The following is a 24,578-nucleotide window of genomic DNA, read 5'->3' on the forward strand; positions in this document are numbered from 1 at the left end:
GTGGTACAATAAGGCTACACTACATTACATGAGAACCCCCTGACTTACAGCACAATGTGACCCTGTGGTACAATAAGGCTACAGTACACTACATGAGAACCCCCTGACTTACAGCACAATGTGACCCTGTGGTACAATAAGACTACAGTACATTACATGAGAACCCCCTGACTTACAGCACAATGTGACCATGTGGTACAATAAGGCTACAGTACATTACATGAGAACCCCCTGACTTACAGCACAATGTGACCCTGTGGTACAATAAGGCTACAGTACACTACATGAGAACCCCCTGACTTACAGCACAATGTGACCCTGTGGTACAATAAGGCTACAGTACAGTACATGAGAACCCCCTGATTTACAGCACAATGTGACCCTGTGGTACAATAAGGCTACAGTACATAACATGAGAACCCCCTGATTTACAGCACAATGTGACCCCTGTGGTACAATAAGGCTACAGTACATTACATGAGAACCCCCTGACTTACAGCACAATGTGACCCTGTGGTACAATAAGGCTACAGTACATTACATGATAACCCCCTGACTTACAGCACAATGTGACCCTGTGGTACAATAAGGCTACAGTACATGAGAACCCCCTGACTTACAGCACAATGTGACCCTGTGGTACAATAAGGCTACAGTACATAACATGAGAACCCCCTGATTTACAGCACAATGTGACCCCTGTGGTACAATAAGGCTACAGTACATTACATGAGAACCCCCTGACTTACAGCACAATGTGACCCTGTGGTACAATAAGGCTACAGTACATTACATGATAACCCCCTGACTTACAGCACAATGTGACCCTGTGGTACAATAAGGCTACAGTACATGAGAACCCCCTGATTTACAGCACAATGTGACCCTGTGGTACAATAAGGCTACAGTACATAACATGAGAACCCCCTGATTTACAGCACAATGTGACCCCTGTGGTACAATAAGGCTACAGTACATTACATGAGAACCCCCTGACTTACAGCACAATGTGACCCTGTGGTACAATAAGGCTACAGTACATGAGAACCCCCTGACTTACAGCACAATGTGACCCTGTGGTACAATAAGGCTACAGTACATTACATGAGAACCCCCTGACTTACAGCACAATGTGACCCTGTGGCACAATAAGACTACAGTACATTACATGAGAACCCCCTGACTTACAGCACAATGTGACCCTGTGGTACAATAAGGTTACAGTACATGACATGAGAACCCCCTGACTTACAGCACAATGTGACCCTGTGGCACAATAAGACTACAGTACATTACATGAGAACCCCCTGACTTACAGCACAATGTGACCCTGTGGTACAATAAGGCCACAGTACATTACATGAGAACCCCCTGACTTACAGCACAATGTGACCCTGTGGTACAATAAGGCCACAGTACATTACATGAGAACCCCCTGACTTACAGCACAATGTGACCCTGTGGTACAATAAGGCTACAGTACATTACATGAGAACCCCCTGACTTACAGCACAATGTGACCCTGTGGTACAATAAGGCTGCAGTACATGACATGAGAACCCCCTGACTTACAGCACAATGTGACCCTGTGGTACAATAAGGCTACAGTACATGAGAACCCCCTGACTTACAGCACAATGTGACCCTGTGGTACAATAAGGCTACAGTACATTACATGAGAACCCCCTGACATACAGCACAATGTGACCCTGTGGTACAATAAGGCTACAGTACATTACCTGAGAACCCCCTGACTTACAGCACAATGTGACCCTGTGGTACAATAAGGCTACAGTACATTACATGAGAACCCCCTGACTTACAGCACAATGTGACCCTGTGGTACAATAAGGCTACAGTACATTACATGAGAACCCCCTGACTTACAGCACAATGTGACCCTGTGGTACAATAAGGCTACAGTACATTACATAAGAACCCCCTGACTTACAGCACAATGTGACCCTGTGGTACAATAAGGCTACAGTACACTACATGAGAACCCCCTGACTTACAGCACAATGTGACCCTGTGGTACAATAAGACTACAGTACATTACATGAGAACCCCCTGACTTACAGCACAATGTGACCCTGTGGTACAATAAGGTTACAGTACATTACATGAGAACCCCCTGACTTACAGCACAATGTGACCCTGTGGTACAATAAGGCTACAGTACACTACATGAGAACCCCCTGACTTACAGCACAATGTGACCATGTGGTACAATAAGGCTACAGTACACAACATGAGAACCCCCTGACTTACAGCACAATGTGACCCTGTGGTACAATAAGGCTACATTACATGAGAAGCCCCTGACTTACAGCACAATGTGACCCTGTGGTACAATAAGGTTACAGTACATTACATGAGAACCCCCTGACTTACAGCACAATGTGACCCTGTGGTACAATAAGGCTACAGTACATTACATGAGAACCCCCTGACTTACAGCACAATGTGACCCTGTGGTACAATAAGGCTACAGTACATTACATAAGAACCCCCTGACTTACAGCACAATGTGACCCTGTGGTACAATAAGGCTACAGTACATTACATGAGAACCCCCTGACTTACAGCACAATGTGACCCTGTGGTACAATAAGGCTACAGTACATTACATGAGAACCCCCTGACATACAGCACAATGTGACCCTGTGGTACAATAAGGCTACAGTACATTACCTGAGAACCCCCTGACTTACAGCACAATGTGACCCTGTGGTACAATAAGGCTACATTACATGAGAACCCCCTGACTTACAGCACAATGTGACCCTGTGGTACAATAAGGTTACAGTACATGAGAACCCCCTGACTTACAGCACAATGTGACCCTGTGGTACAATAAGGCTACAGTACATTACATGAGAACCCCCTGACTTACAGCACAATGTGACCCTGTGGTACAATAAGACTACAGTACAGTACATGAGAACCCCCTGACTTACAGCACAATGTGACCCTGTGGTACAATAAGGCTACAGTACATGAAAACCCCCTGACTTACAGCACAATGTGACCCTGTGGTACAATAAGGTTACAGTACATTACATGAGAACCCCCTGACTTACAGCACAATGTGACCCTGTGGCACAATAAGACTACAGTACATTACATGAGAACCCCCTGACTTACAGCACAATGTGACCCTGTGGTACAATAAGGCCACAGTACATTACATGAGAACCCCCTGACTTACAGCACAATGTGACCCTGTGGTACAATAAGGTTACAGTACATTACATGAGAACCCCCTGACTTACAGCACAATGTGACCCTGTGGTACAATAAGGCTACAGTACATTACATGAGAACCCCCTGACTTACAGCACAATGTGACCCTGTGGTACAATAAGGCTACAGTACATTACATGAGAACCCCCTGACTTACAGCACAATGTGACCCTGTGGTACAATAAGGCTGCAGTACATGACATGAGAACCCCCTGACTTACAGCACAATGTGACCCTGTGGTACAATAAGGCTACAGTACATGAGAACCCCCTGACTTACAGCACAATGTGACCCTGTGGTACAATAAGGCTACAGTACATTACATGAGAACCCCCTGACTTACGGCACAATGTGACCCTGTGGTACAATAAGGTTACAGTACATTACATGAGAACCCCCTGACTTACAGCACAATGTGACCCTGTGGTACAATAAGGTTACAGTACATTACATGAGAAACCCCTGACTTACAGCACAATGTGACCCTGTGGTACAATAAGGCTACACTACATTACATGAGAACCCCCTTACAGCACAATGTGACCCTGTGGTACAATAAGGCTACAGTACATTACATGAGAACCCCCTGACTTACAGCACAATGTGACCCTGTGGTACAATAAGGCTACAGTACATTACCTGAGAACCCCCTGACTTACAGCACAATGTGACCCTGTGGTACAATAAGGCTACATTACATGAGAACCCCCTGACTTACAGCACAATGTGACCCTGTGGTACAATAAGGTTACAGTACATGAGAACCCCCTGACTTACAGCACAATGTGACCCTGTGGTACAATAAGGCTACAGTACATTACATGAGAACCCCCTGACTTACAGCACAATGTGACCCTGTGGTACAATAAGACTACAGTACAGTACATGAGAACCCCCTGACTTACAGCACAATGTGACCCTGTGGTACAATAAGGCTACAGTACATGAAAACCCCCTGACTTACAGCACAATGTGACCCTGTGGTACAATAAGGTTACAGTACATTACATGAGAACCCCCTGACTTACAGCACAATGTGACCCTGTGGCACAATAAGACTACAGTACATTACATGAGAACCCCCTGACTTACAGCACAATGTGACCCTGTGGTACAATAAGGCCACAGTACATTACATGAGAACCCCCTGACTTACAGCACAATGTGACCCTGTGGTACAATAAGGTTACAGTACATTACATGAGAACCCCCTGACTTACAGCACAATGTGACCCTGTGGTACAATAAGGCTACAGTACATTACATGAGAACCCCCTGACTTACAGCACAATGTGACCCTGTGGTACAATAAGGCTACAGTACATTACATGAGAACCCCCTGACTTACAGCACAATGTGACCCTGTGGTACAATAAGGCTGCAGTACATGACATGAGAACCCCCTGACTTACAGCACAATGTGACCCTGTGGTACAATAAGGCTACAGTACATGAGAACCCCCTGACTTACAGCACAATGTGACCCTGTGGTACAATAAGGCTACAGTACATTACATGAGAACCCCCTGACTTACGGCACAATGTGACCCTGTGGTACAATAAGGTTACAGTACATTACATGAGAACCCCCTGACTTACAGCACAATGTGACCCTGTGGTACAATAAGGCTACAGTACATTACATGAAAACCCTCTGACTTACAGCACAATGTGACCCTGTGGTACAATAAGGTTACAGTACATTACATGAGAAACCCCTGACTTACAGCACAATGTGACCCTGTGGTACAATAAGGCTACACTACATTACATGAGAACCCCCTTACAGCACAATGTGACCCTGTGGTACAATAAGGCTACAGTACATTACATGAGAACCCCCTGACTTACAGCACAATGTGACCCTGTGGTACAATAAGGCTACAGTACATTACATGAGAACCTCCTGACTTACAGCACAATGTGACCCTGTGGTACAATAAGGCTACAGTACATGAGACCCCCCTGACTTACAGCACAATGTGACCCTGTGGTACAATAAGGCTACAGTACATTACATGAGAACCCCCTGACTTACAGCACAATGTGACCCTGTGGTACAATAAGGCTACAGTACATTACATGAGAACCCCCTGACTTACAGTACAATGTGACCCTGTGGTATAATAAGGCTACAGTACATTACATGAGAACCCCCTGACTTACAGCACAATGTGACCCTGTGGTACAATAAGGCTACAGTACATTACATGAGAACCCCCTTACAGCACAATGTGACCCTGTGGTACAATAAGGCTACAGTACATTACATGAGAACCCCTTGACTTACAGCACAATGTGACCCTGTGGTACAATAAGGCTACAGTACATTACATGAGAACCCCCTGACTTACAGCACAATGTGACCCTGTGGTACAATAAGGCTACAGCACATTACATGAGAACCCCCTGACTTACAGCACAATGTGACCCTGTGGTACAATAAGGCTACAGTACATTACATGAGAACCCCCTGACTTACAGCACAATGTGACCCTGTGGTACAATAAGGCTACAGTACATGAGAACCCCCTGACTTACAGCACAATGTGACCCTGTGGTACAATAAGGCTACAGTACATTACATGAGAACCCCCTGACTTACAGCACAATGTGACCCTGTGGTACAATAAGGCTACATTACATGAGAACCCCCTGACTTACAGCACAATGTGACCCTGTGGTACAATAAAGTTACAGTACATTACATGAGAACCCCCTGACTAACAGCACAATGTGACCCTGTGGTACAATAAGGCTAGAGTACACTACATGAGAACCCCCTGACTTACAGCACAATGTGACCCTGTGGTACAATAAGGCTAGAGTACACTACATGAGAACCCCCTGACTTACAGCACAATGTGACCCTGTGGTACAATAAGGTTCGGGTACATTACATGAGAACCCCCTGACTTACAGCACAATGTGACCCTGTGGTACAATAAGGCTACAGTACACTACATGAGAACCCCCTGACTTACAGCACAATGTGACCATGTGGTACAATAAGGCTACAGTACACTACATGAGAACCCCCTGACTTACAGCACAATGTGACCCTGTGGTACAATAAGGCTACAGTACATTACCTGAGAACCCCCTGACTTACAGCACAATGTGACCCTGTGGTACAATAAGGCTACATTACATGAGAAGCCCCTGACTTACAGCACAATGTGACCCTGTGGTACAATAAGGCTACAGTACATTACATGAGAACCCCCTGACTTACAGCACAATGTGACCCTGTGGTACAATAAGGCTACAGTACACTACATGAGAACCCCCTGACTTACAGCACAATGTGACCCTGTGGTACAATAAGGTTACAGTACATTACATGAGAACCCCCTGACATACAGCACAATGTGACCCTGTGGTACAATAAGGCTACAGTACATTACATGAGAACCCCCTGACTTACAGCACAATGTGACCCTGTGGTACAATAAGGCTACAGTACATTACATAAGAACCCCCTGACTTACAGCACAATGTGACCCTGTGGTACAATAAGGCTACAGTACATTACATGAGAACCCCCTGACTTACAGCACAATGTGACCCTGTGGTACAATAAGGCTACAGTACATTACATGAGAACCCCCTGACTTACAGCACAATGTGACCCTGTGGTACAATAAGGCTACAGTACATTACCTGAGAACCCCCTGACTTACAGCACAATGTGACCCTGTGGTACAATAAGGCTACATTACATGAGAACCCCCTGACTTACAGCACAATGTGACCCTGTGGTACAATAAGGTTACAGTACATGAGAACCCCCTGACTTACAGCACAATGTGACCCTGTGGTACAATAAGGCTACAGTACATTACATGAGAACCCCCTGACTTACAGCACAATGTGACCCTGTGGTACAATAAGACTACAGTACAGTACATGAGAACCCCCTGACTTACAGCACAATGTGACCCTGTGGTACAATAAGGCTACAGTACATTACATGAGAACCCCCTGACTTACAGCACAATGTGACCCTGTGGTACAATAAGGCTACATTACATGAAAACCCCCTGACTTACAGCACAATGTGACCCTGTGGTACAATAAGGTTACAGTACATTACATGAGAACCCCCTGACTTACAGCACAATGTGACCCTGTGGCACAATAAGACTACAGTACATTACATGAGAACCCCCTGACTTACAGCACAATGTGACCCTGTGGTACAATAAGGCCACAGTACATTACATGAGAACCCCCTGACTTACAGCACATTGTGACCCTGTGGTACAATAAGGTTACAGTACATTACATGAGAACCCCCTGACTTACAGCACAATGTGACCCTGTGGTACAATAAGGCTACAGTACATTACATGAGAACCCCCTGACTTACAGCACAATGTGACCCTGTGGTACAATAAGGCTACAGTACATTACATGAGAACCCCCTGACTTACAGCACAATGTGACCCTGTGGTACAATAAGGCTACAGTACATGACATGAGAACCCCCTGACTTACAGCACAATGTGACCCTGTGGTACAATAAGGCTACAGTACATGAGAACCCCCTGACTTACAGCACAATGTGACCCTGTGGTACAATAAGGCTACAGTACATTACATGAGAACCCCCTGACATACAGCACAATGTGACCCTGTGGTACAATAAGGCTACAGTACATTACCTGAGAACCCCCTGACTTACAGCACAATGTGACCCTGTGGTACAATAAGGCTACAGTACATTACCTGAGAACCCCCTGACTTACAGCACAATGTGACCCTGTGGTACAATAAGGCTACAGTACATTACATGAGAACCCCCTGACTTACAGCACAATGTGACCCTGTGGTACAATAAGGTTACAGTACATTACATGAGAACCCCCTGACTTACAGCACAATGTGACCCTGTGGTACAATAAGGCTACAGTACATTACATGAGAACCCCCTGACTTACAGCACAATGTGACCCTGTGGTACAATAAGGCTACAGTACATTACATGAGAACCCCCTGACTTACAGCACAATGTGACCCTGTGGTACAATAAGGCTACAGTACATTACATAAGAACCCCCTGACTTACAGCACAATGTGACCCTGTGGTACAATAAGACTACAGTACATTACATGAGAACCCCCTGACTTACAGCACAATGTGACCCTGTGGTACAATAAGGCTACAGTACACTACATGAGAACCCCCTGACTTACAGCACAATGTGACCCTGTGGTACAATAAGACTACAGTACATTACATGAGAACCCCCTGACTTACAGCACAATGTGACCCTGTGGTACAATAAGGTTACAGTACATTACATAAGAACCCCCTGACTTACAGCACAATGTGACCCTGTGGTACAATAAGACTACAGTACATTACATGAGAACCCCCTGACTTACAGCACAATGTGACCCTGTGGTACAATAAGGCTACAGTACACTACATGAGAACCCCCTGACTTACAGCACAATGTGACCCTGTGGTACAATAAGACTACAGTACATTACATGAGAACCCCCTGACTTACAGCACAATGTGACCCTGTGGTACAATAAGGTTACAGTACATTACATGAGAACCCCCTGACTTACAGCACAATGTGACCCTGTGGTACAATAAGGCTACAGTACACTACATGAGAACCCCCTGACTTACAGCACAATGTGACCATGTGGTACAATAAGGCTACAGTACACTACATGAGAACCCCCTGACTTACAGCACAATGTGACCCTGTGGTACAATAAGGCTACATTACATGAGAAGCCCCTGACTTACAGCACAATGTGACCCTGTGGTACAATAAGGCTACAGTACATTACATGAGAACCCCCTGACTTACAGCACAATGTGACCCTGTGGTACAATAAGGCTACAGTACATTACATGAGAACCCCCTGACTTACAGCACAATGTGACCCTGTGGTACAATAAGGCTACAGTACATTACATAAGAACCCCCTGACTTACAGCACAATGTGACCCTGTGGTACAATAAGGCTACAGTACATTACATGAGAACCCCCTGACTTACAGCACAATGTGACCCTGTGGTACAATAAGGCTACAGTACATTACATGAGAACCCCCTGACTTACAGCACAATGTGACCCTGTGGTACAATAAGGCTACAGTACATTACCTGAGAACCCCCTGACTTACAGCACAATGTGACCCTGTGGTACAATAAGGCTACATTACATGAGAACCCCCTGACTTACAGCACAATGTGACCCTGTGGTACAATAAGGTTACAGTACATGAGAACCCCCTGACTTACAGCACAATGTGACCCTGTGGTACAATAAGGCTACAGTACATTACATGAGAACCCCCTGACTTACAGCACAATGTGACCCTGTGGTACAATAAGACTACAGTACAGTACATGAGAACCCCCTGACTTACAGCACAATGTGACCCTGTGGTACAATAAGGCTACAGTACATTACATGAGAACCCCCTGACTTACAGCACAATGTGACCCTGTGGTACAATAAGGCTACATTACATGAAAACCCCCTGACTTACAGCACAATGTGACCCTGTGGTACAATAAGGTTACAGTACATTACATGAGAACCCCCTGACTTACAGCACAATGTGACCCTGTGGCACAATAAGACTACAGTACATTACATGAGAACCCCCTGACTTACAGCACAATGTGACCCTGTGGTACAATAAGGCCACAGTACATTACATGAGAACCCCGACTTACAGCACAATGTGACCCTGTGGTACAATAAGGCTACAGTACATTACATGAGAACCCCCTGACTTACAGCACAATGTGACCCTGTGGTACAATAAGGCTACAGTACATTACATGAGAACCCCCTGACTTACAGCACAATGTGACCCTGTGGTACAATAAGGCTGCAGTACATGACATGAGAACCCCCTGACTTACAGCACAATGTGACCCTGTGGTACAATAAGGCTACAGTACATGAGAACCCCCTGACTTACAGCACAATGTGACCCTGTGGTACAATAAGGCTACAGTACATTACATGAGAACCCCCTGACATACAGCACAATGTGACCCTGTGGTACAATAAGGCTACAGTACATTACCTGAGAACCCCCTGACTTACAGCACAATGTGACCCTGTGGTACAATAAGGCTACAGTACATTACATGAGAACCCCCTGACTTACAGCACAATGTGACCCTGTGGTACAATAAGGTTACAGTACATTACATGAGAACCCCCTGACTTACAGCACAATGTGACCCTGTGGTACAATAAGGCTACAGTACATTACATGAGAACCCCCTGACTTACAGCACAATGTGACCCTGTGGTACAATAAGGCTACAGTACATTACATAAGAACCCCCCTGACTTACAGCACAATGTGACCCTGTGGTACAATAAGACTACAGTACATTACATGAGAACCCCCTGACTTACAGCACAATGTGACCCTGTGGTACAATAAGGCTACAGTACACTACATGAGAACCCCCTGACTTACAGCACAATGTGACCCTGTGGTACAATAAGGCTACAGTACATTACATGAGAACCCCCTGACTTACAGCACAATGTGACCCTGTGGTACAATAAGGTTACAGTACATTACATGAGAACCCCCTGACTTACAGCACAATGTGACCCTGTGGTACAATAAGGCTACAGTACACTACATGAGAACCCCCTGACTTACAGCACAATGTGACCATGTGGTACAATAAGGCTACAGTACACAACATGAGAACCCCCTGACTTACAGCACAATGTGACCCTGTGGTACAATAAGGCTACATTACATGAGAAGCCCCTGACTTACAGCACAATGTGACCCTGTGGTACAATAAGGTTACAGTACATTACATGAGAACCCCCTGACTTACAGCACAATGTGACCCTGTGGTACAATAAGGCTACAGTACATTACATGAGAACCCCCTGACTTACAGCACAATGTGACCCTGTGGTACAATAAGGCTACAGTACATTACATAAGAACCCCCTGACTTACAGCACAATGTGACCCTGTGGTACAATAAGGCTACAGTACATTACATGAGAACCCCCTGACTTACAGCACAATGTGACCCTGTGGTACAATAAGGCTACAGTACATTACATGAGAACCCCCTGACTTACAGCACAATGTGACCCTGTGGTACAATAAGGCTACAGTACATTACATGAGAACCCCCTGACTTACAGCACAATGTGACCCTGTGGTACAATAAGGCTACAGTACATTACATGAGAACCCCCTGACTTACAGCACAATGTGACCCTGTGGTACAATAAGGCTACAGTACATTACATGAGAACCCCCTGACTTACAGCACAATGTGACCCTGTGGTACAATAAGGCTACAGTACATTACCTGAGAACCCCCTGACTTACAGCACAATGTGACCCTGTGGTACAATAAGGTTACAGTACATGAGAACCCCCTGACTTACAGCACAATGTGACCCTGTGGTACAATAAGGCTACAGTACATGAAAACCCCCTGACTTACAGCACAATGTGACCCTGTGGTACAATAAGGTTACAGTACATTACATGAGAACCCCCTGACTTACAGCACAATGTGACCCTGTGGCACAATAAGACTACAGTACATTACATGAGAACCCCCTGACTTACAGCACAATGTGACCCTGTGGTACAATAAGGCCACAGTACATTACATGAGAACCCCCTGACTTACAGCACAATGTGACCCTGTGGTACAATAAGGCTACAGTACATTACATGAGAACCCCCTGACTTACAGCACAATGTGACCCTGTGGTACAATAAGGCTACAGTACATTACATGAGAACCCCCTGACTTACAGCACAATGTGACCCTGTGGTACAATAAGGCTGCAGTACATGACATGAGAACCCCCTGACTTACAGCACAATGTGACCCTGTGGTACAATAAGGCTACAGTACATGAGAACCCCCTGACTTACAGCACAATGTGACCCTGTGGTACAATAAGGCTACAGTACATTACATGAGAACCCCCTGACTTACGGCACAATGTGACCCTGTGGTACAATAAGGTTACAGTACATTACATGAGAACCCCCTGACTTACAGCACAATGTGACCCTGTGGTACAATAAGGCTACAGTACATTACATGAAAACCCTCTGACTTACAGCACAATGTGACCCTGTGGTACAATAAGGTTACAGTACATTACATGAGAAACCCCTGACTTACAGCACAATGTGACCCTGTGGTACAATAAGGCTACACTACATTACATGAGAACCCCCTTACAGCACAATGTGACCCTGTGGTACAATAAGGCTACAGTACATTACATGAGAACCCCCTGACTTACAGCACAATGTGACCCTGTGGTACAATAAGGCTACATTACATGAAAACCCCCTGACTTACAGCACAATGTGACCCTGTGGTACAATAAGGTTACAGTACATTACATGAGAACCCCCTGACTTACAGCACAATGTGACCCTGTGGCACAATAAGACTACAGTACACTACATGAGAACCCCCTGACTTACAGCACAATGTGACCCTGTGGTACAATAAGGCTACAGTACATTACCTGAGAACCCCCTGACTTACAGCACAATGTGACCCTGTGGTACAATAAGGCTACATTACATGAGAACCCCCTGACTTACAGCACAATGTGACCCTGTGGTACAATAAGGCTACAGTACATTACATGAGAACCCCCTGACTTACAGCACAATGTGACCCTGGGGTACAATAAGGCTACAGTACATTACATGAGAACCCCCTGACTTACAGCACAATGTGACCCTGTGGTACAATAAGGCTACAGTACATTACCTGAGAACCCCCTGACTTACAGCACAATGTGACCCTGTGGTACAATAAGGCTACATTACATGAGAACCCCCTGACTTACAGCACAATGTGACCCTGTGGTACAATAAGGTTACAGTACATGAGAACCCCCTGACTTACAGCACAATGTGACCCTGTGGTACAATAAGGCTACAGTACATTACATGAGAACCCCCTGACTTACAGCACAATGTGACCCTGTGGTACAATAAGACTACAGTACAGTACATGAGAACCCCCTGACTTACAGCACAATGTGACCCTGTGGTACAATAAGGCTACAGTACATTACATGAGAACCCCCTGACTTACAGCACAATGTGACCCTGTGGTACAATAAGGCTACATTACATGAAAACCCCCTGACTTACAGCACAATGTGACCCTGTGGTACAATAAGGTTACAGTACATTACATGAGAACCCCCTGACTTACAGCACAATGTGACCCTGTGGCACAATAAGACTACAGTACATTACATGAGAACCCCCTGACTTACAGCACAATGTGACCCTGTGGTACAATAAGGCCACAGTACATTACATGAGAACCCCCTGACTTACAGCACAATGTGACCCTGTGGTACAATAAGGCCACAGTACATTACATGAGAACCCCCTGACTTACAGCACAATGTGACCCTGTGGTACAATAAGGCTACAGTACATTACATGAGAACCCCCTGACTTACAGCACAATGTGACCCTGTGGTACAATAAGGCTACAGTACATTACATGAGAACCCCCTGACTTACAGCACAATGTGACCCTGTGGTACAATAAGGCTGCAGTACATGACATGAGAACCCCCTGACTTACAGCACAATGTGACCCTGTGGTACAATAAGGCTACAGTACATGAGAACCCCCTGACTTACAGCACAATGTGACCCTGTGGTACAATAAGGCTACAGTACATGAGAACCCCCTGACTTACAGCACAATGTGACCCTGTGGTACAATAAGGCTACAGTACATTACATGAGAACCCCCTGACATACAGCACAATGTGACCCTGTGGTACAATAAGGCTACAGTACATTACCTGAGAACCCCCTGACTTACAGCACAATGTGACCCTGTGGTACAATAAGGCTACAGTACATTACCTGAGAACCCCCTGACTTACAGCACAATGTGACCCTGTGGTACAATAAGGCTACAGTACATTACATGAGAACCCCCTGACTTACAGCACAATGTGACCCTGTGGTTCAATAAGGTTACAGTACATTACATGAGAACCCCCTGACTTACAGCACAATGTGACCCTGTGGTACAATAAGGCTACAGTACATTACATGAGAACCCCCTGACTTACAGCACAATGTGACCCTGTGGTACAATAAGGCTACATTACATTACATAAGAACCCCCTGACTTACAGCACAATGTGACCCTGTGGTACAATAAGACTACAGTACATTACATGAGAACCCCCTGACTTACAGCACAATGTGACCCTGTGGTACAATAAGGCTACAGTACACTACATGAGAACCCCCTGACTTACAGCACAATGTGACCCTGTGGTACAATAAGACTACAGTACATTACATGAGAACCCCCTGACTTACAGCACAATGTGACCCTGTGGTACAATAAGGTTACAGTACATTACATGAGAACCCCCTGACTTACAGCACAATGTGACCCTGTGGTACAATAAGGCTACAGTACACTACATGAGAACCCCCTGACTTACAGCACAATGTGACCATGTGGTACAATAAGGCTACAGTACACAACATGAGAACCCCCTGACTTACAGCACAATGTGACCCTGTGGTACAATAAGGCTACATTACATGAGAAGCCCCTGACTTACAGCACAATGTGACCCTGTGGTACAATAAGGTTACAGTACATTACATGAGAACCCCCTGACTTACAGCACAATGTGACCCTGTGGTACAATAAGGCTACAGTACATTACATGAGAACCCCCTGACTTACAGCACAATGTGACCCTGTGGTACAATAAGGCTACAGTACATTACATAAGAACCCCCTGACTTACAGCACAATGTGACCCTGTGGTACAATAAGGCTACAGTACATTACATGAGAACCCCCTGACTTACAGCACAATGTGACCCTGTGGTACAATAAGGCTACAGTACATTACATGAGAACCCCCTGACTTACAGCACAATGTGACCCTGTGGTACAATAAGGCTACATTACATGAGAACCCCCTGACTTACAGCACAATGTGACCCTGTGGTACAATAAGGTTACAGTACATGAGAACCCCCTGACTTACAGCACAATGTGACCCTGTGGTACAATAAGGCTACAGTACATTACATGAGAACCCCCTGACTTACAGCACAATGTGACCCTGTGGTACAATAAGACTACAGTACAGTACATGAGAACCCCCTGACTTACAGCACAATGTGACCCTGTGGTACAATAAGGCCACAGTACAGTACATGAGAACCCCCTGACTTACAGCACAATGTGACCCTGTGGTACAATAAGGCCACAGTACATTACATGAGAACCCCCTGACTTACAGCACAATGTGACCCTGTGGTACAATAAGGTTACAGTACATTACATGAGAACCCCCTGACTTACAGCACAATGTGACCCTGTGGTACAATAAGGCTACAGTACATTACATGAGAACCCCCTGACTTACAGCACAATGTGACCCTGTGGTACAATAAGGCTACAGTACATTACATGAGAACCCCCTGACTTACAGCACAATGTGACCCTGTGGTACAATAAGGCTGCAGTACATGACATGAGAACCCCCTGACTTACAGCACAATGTGACCCTGTGGTACAATAAGGCTACAGTACATGAGAACCCCCTGACTTACAGCACAATGTGACCCTGTGGTACAATAAGGCTACAGTACATTACATGAGAACCCCCTGACTTACGGCACAATGTGACCCTGTGGTACAATAAGGTTACAGTACATTACATGAGAACCCCCTGACTTACAGCACAATGTGACCCTGTGGTACAATAAGGCTACAGTACATTACATGAAAACCCTCTGACTTACAGCACAATGTGACCCTGTGGTACAATAAGGTTACAGTACATTACATGAGAAACCCCTGACTTACAGCACAATGTGACCCTGTGGTACAATAAGGCTACACTACATTACATGAGAACCCCCTTACAGCACAATGTGACCCTGTGGTACAATAAGGCTACAGTACATTACATGAGAACCCCCTGACTTACAGCACAATGTGACCCTGTGGTACAATAAGGCTACAGTACATTACATGAGAACCTCCTGACTTACAGCACAATGTGACCCTGTGGTACAATAAGGCTACAGTACATGAGACCCCCCTGACTTACAGCACAATGTGACCCTGTGGTACAATAAGGCTACAGTACATTACATGAGAACCCCCTGACTTACAGCACAATGTGACCCTGTGGTACAATAAGGCTACAGTACATTACATGAGAACCCCCTGACTTACAGCACAATGTGACCCTGTGGTATAATAAGGCTACAGTACATTACATGAGAACCCCCTGACTTACAGCACAATGTGACCCTGTGGTACAATAAGGCTACAGTACATTACATGAGAACCCCCTTACAGCACAATGTGACCCTGTGGTACAATAAGGCTACAGTACATTACATGAGAACCCCTTGACTTACAGCACAATGTGACCCTGTGGTACAATAAGGCTACAGTACATTACATGAGAACCCCCTGACTTACAGCACAATGTGACCCTGTGGTACAATAAGGCTACAGCACATTACATGAGAACCCCCTGACTTACAGCACAATGTGACCCTGTGGTACAATAAGGCTACAGTACATTACATGAGAACCCCCTGACTTACAGCACAATGTGACCCTGTGGTACAATAAGGCTACAGTACATTACATGAGAACCCCCTGACTTACAGCACAATGTGACCCTGTGGTACAATAAGGCTACAGTACATGAGAACCCCCTGACTTACAGCACAATGTGACCCTGTGGTACAATAAGGCTACAGTACATTACATGAGAACCCCCTGACTTACAGCACAATGTGACCCTGTGGTACAATAAGGCTACATTACATGAGAACCCCCTGACTTACAGCACAATGTGACCCTGTGGTACAATAAAGTTACAGTACATTACATGAGAACCCCCTGACTAACAGCACAATGTGACCCTGTGGTACAATAAGGCTAGAGTACACTACATGAGAACCCCCTGACTTACAGCACAATGTGACCCTGTGGTACAATAAGGCTAGAGTACACTACATGAGAACCCCCTGACTTACAGCACAATGTGACCCTGTGGTACAATAAGGTTCGGGTACATTACATGAGAACCCCCTGACTTACAGCACAATGTGACCCTGTGGTACAATAAGGCTACAGTACACTACATGAGAACCCCCTGACTTACAGCACAATGTGACCATGTGGTACAATAAGGCTACAGTACACTACATGAGAACCCCCTGACTTACAGCACAATGTGACCCTGTGGTACAATAAGGCTACAGTACATTACATGAGAACCCCCTGACTTACAGCACAATGTGACCCTGTGGTACAATAAGGCTACAGTACATTACCTGAGAACCCCCTGACTTACAGCACAATGTGACCCTGTGGTACAATAAGGCTACATTACATGAGAAGCCCCTGACTTACAGCACAATGTGACCCTGTGGTACAATAAGGTTACAGTACATTACATGAGAACCCCCTGACTTACAGCACAATGTGACCCTGTGGTACAATAAGGCTACAGTACATTACATGAGAACCCCCTGACTTACAGCACAATGTGACCCTGTGGTACAATAAGGCCACAGTACATTACATGAGAACCCCCTGACTTACAGCACAATGTGACCCTGTGGTACAATAAGGCTACAGTACACTACATGAGAACCCCCTGACTTACAGCACAATGTGACCCTGTGGTACAATAAGACTACAGTACATTACATGAGAACCCCCTGACTTACAGCACAATGTGACCCTGTGGTACAATAAGGCTACAGTACACTACATGAGAACCCCCTGACTTACAGCACAATGTGACCCTGTGGTACAATAAGACTACAGTACATTACATGAGAACCCCCTGACTTACAGCACAATGTGACCCTGTGGTACAATAAGGTTACAGTACATTACATGAGAACCCCCTGACTTACAGCACAATGTGACCCTGTGGTACAATAAGGCTACAGTACACTACATGAGAACCCCCTGACTTACAGCACAATGTGACCATGTGGTACAATAAGGCTACAGTACACTACATGAGAACCCCCTGACTTACAGCACAATGTGACCCTGTGGTACAATAAGGCTACATTACATGAGAAGCCCCTGACTTACAGCACAATGTGACCCTGTGGTACAATAAGGTTACAGTACATTACATGAGAACCCCCTGACATACAGCACAATGTGACCCTGTGGTACAATAAGGCTACAGTACATTACATGAGAACCCCCTGACTTACAGCACAATGTGACCCTGTGGTACAATAAGGCTACAGTACATTACATAAGAACCCCCTGACTTACAGCACAATGTGACCCTGTGGTACAATAAGGCTACAGTACATTACATGAGAACCCCCTGACTTACAGCACAATGTGACCCTGTGGTACAATAAGGCTACAGTACATTACATGAGAACCCCCTGACTTACAGCACAATGTGACCCTGTGGTACAATAAGGCTACAGTACATTACCTGAGAACCCCCTGACTTACAGCACAATGTGACCCTGTGGTACAATAAGGCTACATTACATGAGAACCCCCTGACTTACAGCACAATGTGACCCTGTGGTACAATAAGGCTACAGTACATGAGAACCCCCTGACTTACAGCACAATGTGACCCTGTGGTACAATAAGGCTACAGTACATTACATGAGAACCCCCTGACTTACAGCACAATGTGACCCTGTGGTACAATAAGACTACAGTACAGTACATGAGAACCCCCTGACTTACAGCACAATGTGACCCTGTGGTACAATAAGGCTACAGTACATTACATGAGAACCCCCTGACTTACAGCACAATGTGACCCTGTGGTACAATAAGGCTACATTACATGAAAACCCCCTGACTTACAGCACAATGTGACCCTGTGGTACAATAAGGCTACAGTACATTACATGAGAACCCCCTGACTTACAGCACAATGTGACCCTGTGGCACAATAAGACTACAGTACATTACATGAGAACCCCCTGACTTACAGCACAATGTGACCCTGTGGTACAATAAGGCTACAGTACATTACATGAGAACCCCCTGACTTACAGCACAATGTGACCCTGTGGTACAATAAGGTTACAGTACATTACATGAGAACCCCCTGACTTACAGCACAATGTGACCCTGTGGTACAATAAGGCTACAGTACATTACATGAGAACCCCCTGACTTACAGCACAATGTGACCCTGTGGTACAATAAGGCTACAGTACATTACATGAGAACCCCCTGACTTACAGCACAATGTGACCCTGTGGTACAATAAGGCTACAGTACATGACATGAGAACCCCCTTACGTACAGCACAATGTGACCCTGTGGTACAATAAGGCTACAGTACATGAGAACCCCCTGACTTACAGCACAATGTGACCCTGTGGTACAATAAGGCTACAGTACATTACATGAGAACCCCCTGACATACAGCACAATGTGACCCTGTGGTACAATAAGGCTACAGTACATTACATGAGAACCCCCTGACTTACAGCACAATGTGACCCTGTGGTACAATAAGGCTACAGTACATTACCTGAGAACCCCCTGACTTACAGCACAATGTGACCCTGTGGTACAATAAGGCTACAGTACATTACATGAGAACCCCCTGACTTACAGCACAATGTGACCCTGTGGTACAATAAGGTTACAGTACATTACATGAGAACCCCCTGACTTACAGCACAATGTGACCCTGTGGTACAATAAGGCTACAGTACATTACATGAGAACCCCCTGACTTACAGCACAATGTGACCCTGTGGTACAATAAGGCTACAGTACATTACATAAGAACCCCCTGACTTACAGCACAATGTGACCCTGTGGTACAATAAGACTACAGTACATTACATGAGAACCCCCTGACTTACAGCACAATGTGACCCTGTGGTACAATAAGGCTACAGTACACTACATGAGAACCCCCTGACTTACAGCACAATGTGACCCTGTGGTACAATAAGACTACAGTACATTACATGAGAACCCCCTGACTTACAGCACAATGTGACCCTGTGGTACAATAAGGCTACAGTACATTACATGAGAACCCCCTGACTTACAGCACAATGTGACCCTGTGGTACAATAAGGCTACAGTACACTACATGAGAACCCCCTGACTTACAGCACAATGTGACCATGTGGTACAATAAGGCTACAGTACACTACATGAGAACCCCCTGACTTACAGCACAATGTGACCCTGTGGTACAATAAGGCTACATTACATGAGAAGCCCCTGACTTACAGCACAATGTGACCCTGTGGTACAATAAGGTTACAGTACATTACATGAGAACCCCCTGACTTACAGCACAATGTGACCCTGTGGTACAATAAGGCTACAGTACATTACATGAGAACCCCCTGACTTACAGCACAATGTGACCCTGTGGTACAATAAGGTTACAGTACATTACATGAGAACCCCTGACTTACAGCACAATGTGACCCTGTGGTACAATAAGGTTACAGTACATTACATGAGAACCCCCTGACTTACAGCACAATGTGACCCTGTGGTACAATAAGGCTACAGTACATTACATGAGAAGCCCCTGACTTACAGCACAATGTGACCCTGTGGTACAATAAGGTTACAGTACATTACATGAGAACCCCCTGACTTACAGCACAATGTGACCCTGTGGTACAATAAGGTTACAGTACATTACATGAGAACCCCCTGACTTACAGCACAATGTGACCCTGTGGTACAATAAGGTTACAGTACATTACATGAGAACCCCCTGACTTACAGCACAATGTGACCCTGTGGTACAATAAGGCTACAGTACATTACATGAGAAGCCCCTGACTTACAGCACAATGTGACCCTGTGGTACAATAAGGTTACAGTACATTACATGAGAACCCCCTGACTTACAGCACAATGTGACCCTGTGGTACAATAAGGCTACAGTACAGTACATGAGAACCCCCTGACTTACAGCACAATGTGACCCTGTGGTACAATAAGGCTGCAGTACATGACATGAGAACCCCCTGACTTACAGCACAATGTGACCCTGTGGTACAATAAGGCTACAGTACATGAGAACCCCCTGACTTACAGCACAATGTGACCCTGTGGTACAATAAGGCTACAGTACATGAGAACCCCCTGACTTACAGCACAATGTGACCCTGTGGTACAATAAGGCTACAGTACATTACATGAGAAGCCCCTGACTTACAGCACAATGTGACCCTGTGGTACAATAAGGCTACAGTACATGAGAACCCCCTGACTTACAGCACAATGTGACCCTGTGGTACAATAAGGCTACAGTACATTACATGAGAACCCCCTGACTTACAGCACAATGTGACCCTGTGGTACAATAAGGTTACAGTACATTACATGAGAACACACTGCTCTCTGGTAAACAAAGGGTTAATATTATAAGCTTATATAGGACCATAATAAGCTTATCTCTAGGCCCGCGCGTCTGTGCAAGGAGCATATGTAAATACACGGTCAGATAACGGGTTTGTACCTCTGCTGTCTACTTATAAACCGCGCTAATAAATCTGCGCACAGTTATGCGCGTCACAGCTGCCTCGTGCACTCACCTAGCTGCAGCTACCCAGCAGCAACTGAAGCACAACAGGAAGTGAGAGGAAAAAATAGGACTACAGTTCCCAGAGTACACTTAATAACGTCATGTGACAAGAAACAGCTAATCACACAAATGCAGCAAGCAAGTAAATGGAAACAGAACCCGCATAACTTGACAGGAAGCAGCCAATCAGAAAAATAGCTAGTCATAATTTCAATTAACTTTATTTGTAAATTGCTGTATTTCTAAACAAACAAAAACCAGATATAGTATAACGTAAACGCAGGCTAAAGCTGTATACATACTGCGCACATGTGTGAGTGACAGCAAGGTGTGTGACTGTGTGCATGTAGTGCAGTGTGTGCATGTAGTGTAATGTGTGTGCATGTAGTGCAGACAGTGTGTGCAGAGCAGGGCATGTGCACGTAGTGCAGGGTCTGTGCATGTAGTGCAGTGTGTGTATATAGTGTAATGTGTGTGCATGTAGTGTAATGTGTGTGCATGTAGTGTAATGTGTGTGTGCATGTAGTGCAGTGTGTGTATATAGTGTAATGTGTGTGCATATAGTGTAATGTGTGTGTGCATGTAGTGTAATGTGTGTGTGCATGTAGTGCAGTGTGTGTATATAGTGTAATGTGTGTGTATATAGTGTAATGTGTGTGCATATAGTGTAATGTGTGTGTGCATGTAGTGTAATGTGTGTGCATGTAGTGTAATGTGTGTGCATATAATGTAATGTGTGTGCATATAGTGTAATGTGTGTGCATGTAGTGTAATGTGTGTGCATGTAGTGTAATGTGTGTGCATGTAGTGTAATGTGTGTGTGCATGTAGTGCAGTGTGTGTATATAGTGTAATGTGTGTGCATGTAGTGTAATGTGTGTGCATGTAGTGTAATGTGTGTGCATGTAGTGTAATGTGTGTGCATGTAGTGCAGTGTGTGTATATAGTGTAATGTGTGTGCATGTAGTGTAATGTGTGTGTGCATGTAGTGCAGTGTGTGTATATAGTGTAATGTGTGTGTATATAGTGTAATGTGTGTGCATGTAGTGTAATGTGTGTGCATGTAGTGTAATGTGTGTGCATATAGTGTAATGTGTGTGCATGTAGTGTAATGTGTGTGCATGTAGTGTAATGTGTGTGCATGTAGTGTAATGTGTGTGCATATAGTGCAGGGTGTGTGCATATAGTGTAATGTGTGTGCATGTAGTGCAGGGTGTGTGCATATAGTGTAATGTGTGTGCATGTAGTGTAATGTGTGTGCATGTAGTGCAGTGTGTGTATATAGTGTAATGTGTGTGCATATAATGTAATGTGTGTGCATATAGTGTAATGTGTGTGCATGTAGTGTAATGTGTGTGCATATAGTGTAATGTGTGTGCATATAGTGTAATGTGTGTGCATGTAGTGTAATGTGTGTGCATGTAGTGTAATGTGTGTGTGCATGTAGTGCAGTGTGTGTATATAGTGTAATGTGTGTGCATGTAGTGTAATGTGTGTGCATGTAGTGTAATGTGTGTGCATGTAGTGTAATGTGTGTGTGCATGTAGTGCAGTGTGTGCATATAGTGTAATGTGTGTGCATGTAGTGTAATGTGTGTGCATATAGTGTAATGTGTGTGCATGTAGTGCAGTGTGTGCATATAGTGTAATGTGTGTGTGCATGTAGTGCAGTGTGTGTATATAAAGTAATGTGTGTGCATGTAGTGTAATGTGTGTGCATATAGTGTAATGTGTGTGCATGTAGTGTAATGTGTGCATATAGTGTAATGTGTGTGCATGTAGTGTAATGTGTGTGCATGTAGTGTAATGTGTGTGTATATAGTGTAATGTGTGTGCATGTAGTGTAATGTGTGTGCATGTAGTGTAATGTGTGTGCATGTAGTGTAATGTGTGTGCATGTAGTGTAATGTGTGTGCATGTAGTGTAATGTGTGTGCATATAGTGTAATGTGTGTGCATGTAGTGTAATGTGTGTGCATGTAGTGTAATGTGTGTGCATATAGTGTAATGTGTGTGCATATAGTGTAATGTGTGTGCATGTAGTGTAATGTGTGTGCATATAGTGTAATGTGTGTGCATATAGTGTAATGTGTGTGCATGTAGTGTAATGTGTGTGCATGTAGTGTAATGTGTGTGCATGTAGTGTAATGTGTGTGTGCATGTAGTGCAGTGTGTGTATATAGTGTAATGTGTGTGCATGTAGTGTAATGTGTGTGCATGTAGTGTAATGTGTGTGTGCATGTAGTGCAGTGTGTGTATATAAAGTAATGTGTGTGCATGTAGTGTAATGTGTGTGCATATAGTGTAATGTGTGTGCATGTAGTGTAATGTGTGTGTGCATGTAGTGCAGTGTGTATATAGTGTAATGTGTGTGCATGTAGTGTAATGTGTGTGCATGTAGTGTAATGTGTGTGTGCATGTAGTGCAGTGTGTGTATATAGTGTAATGTGTGTGCATGTAGTGTAATGTGTGTGCATGTAGTGTAATGTGTGTGCATATAGTGTAGTGTGTGTGCATGTAGTGTAATGTGTGTGCATATAGTGTAATGTGTGTGCATATAGTGTAATGTGTGTGCATGTAGTGTAATGTGTGTGCATGTAGTGTAATGTGTGTGCATATAGTGTAATGTGTGTGCATGTAGTGTAATGTGTGTGCATATAGTGTAATGTGTGTGCATATAGTGTAATGTGTG

General features: G+C 44.7%; 1 protein-coding gene across 1 annotated transcript in view; it reads right to left on the reverse strand.

Annotated features, from left to right (window-relative positions):
- LOC128659721 (P2X purinoceptor 7) overlaps positions 1-21,954 on the reverse strand; it is a 73,365-nt gene extending 51,411 nt beyond the window's left edge. The window contains exon 1 of the mRNA XM_053713295.1: positions 21,900-21,954. The gene's annotated coding sequence lies outside the window, so the exon portion shown is untranslated. The remainder of the gene's footprint in view (positions 1-21,899) is intronic.
- Between the last annotated feature and the right edge of the window lie 2,624 nt (positions 21,955-24,578).

Source organism: Bombina bombina, chromosome 5 (genome assembly GCF_027579735.1).
Source record: "Bombina bombina isolate aBomBom1 chromosome 5, aBomBom1.pri, whole genome shotgun sequence".
NCBI classification, from domain to species: Eukaryota; Metazoa; Chordata; class Amphibia; order Anura; family Bombinatoridae; genus Bombina; species Bombina bombina.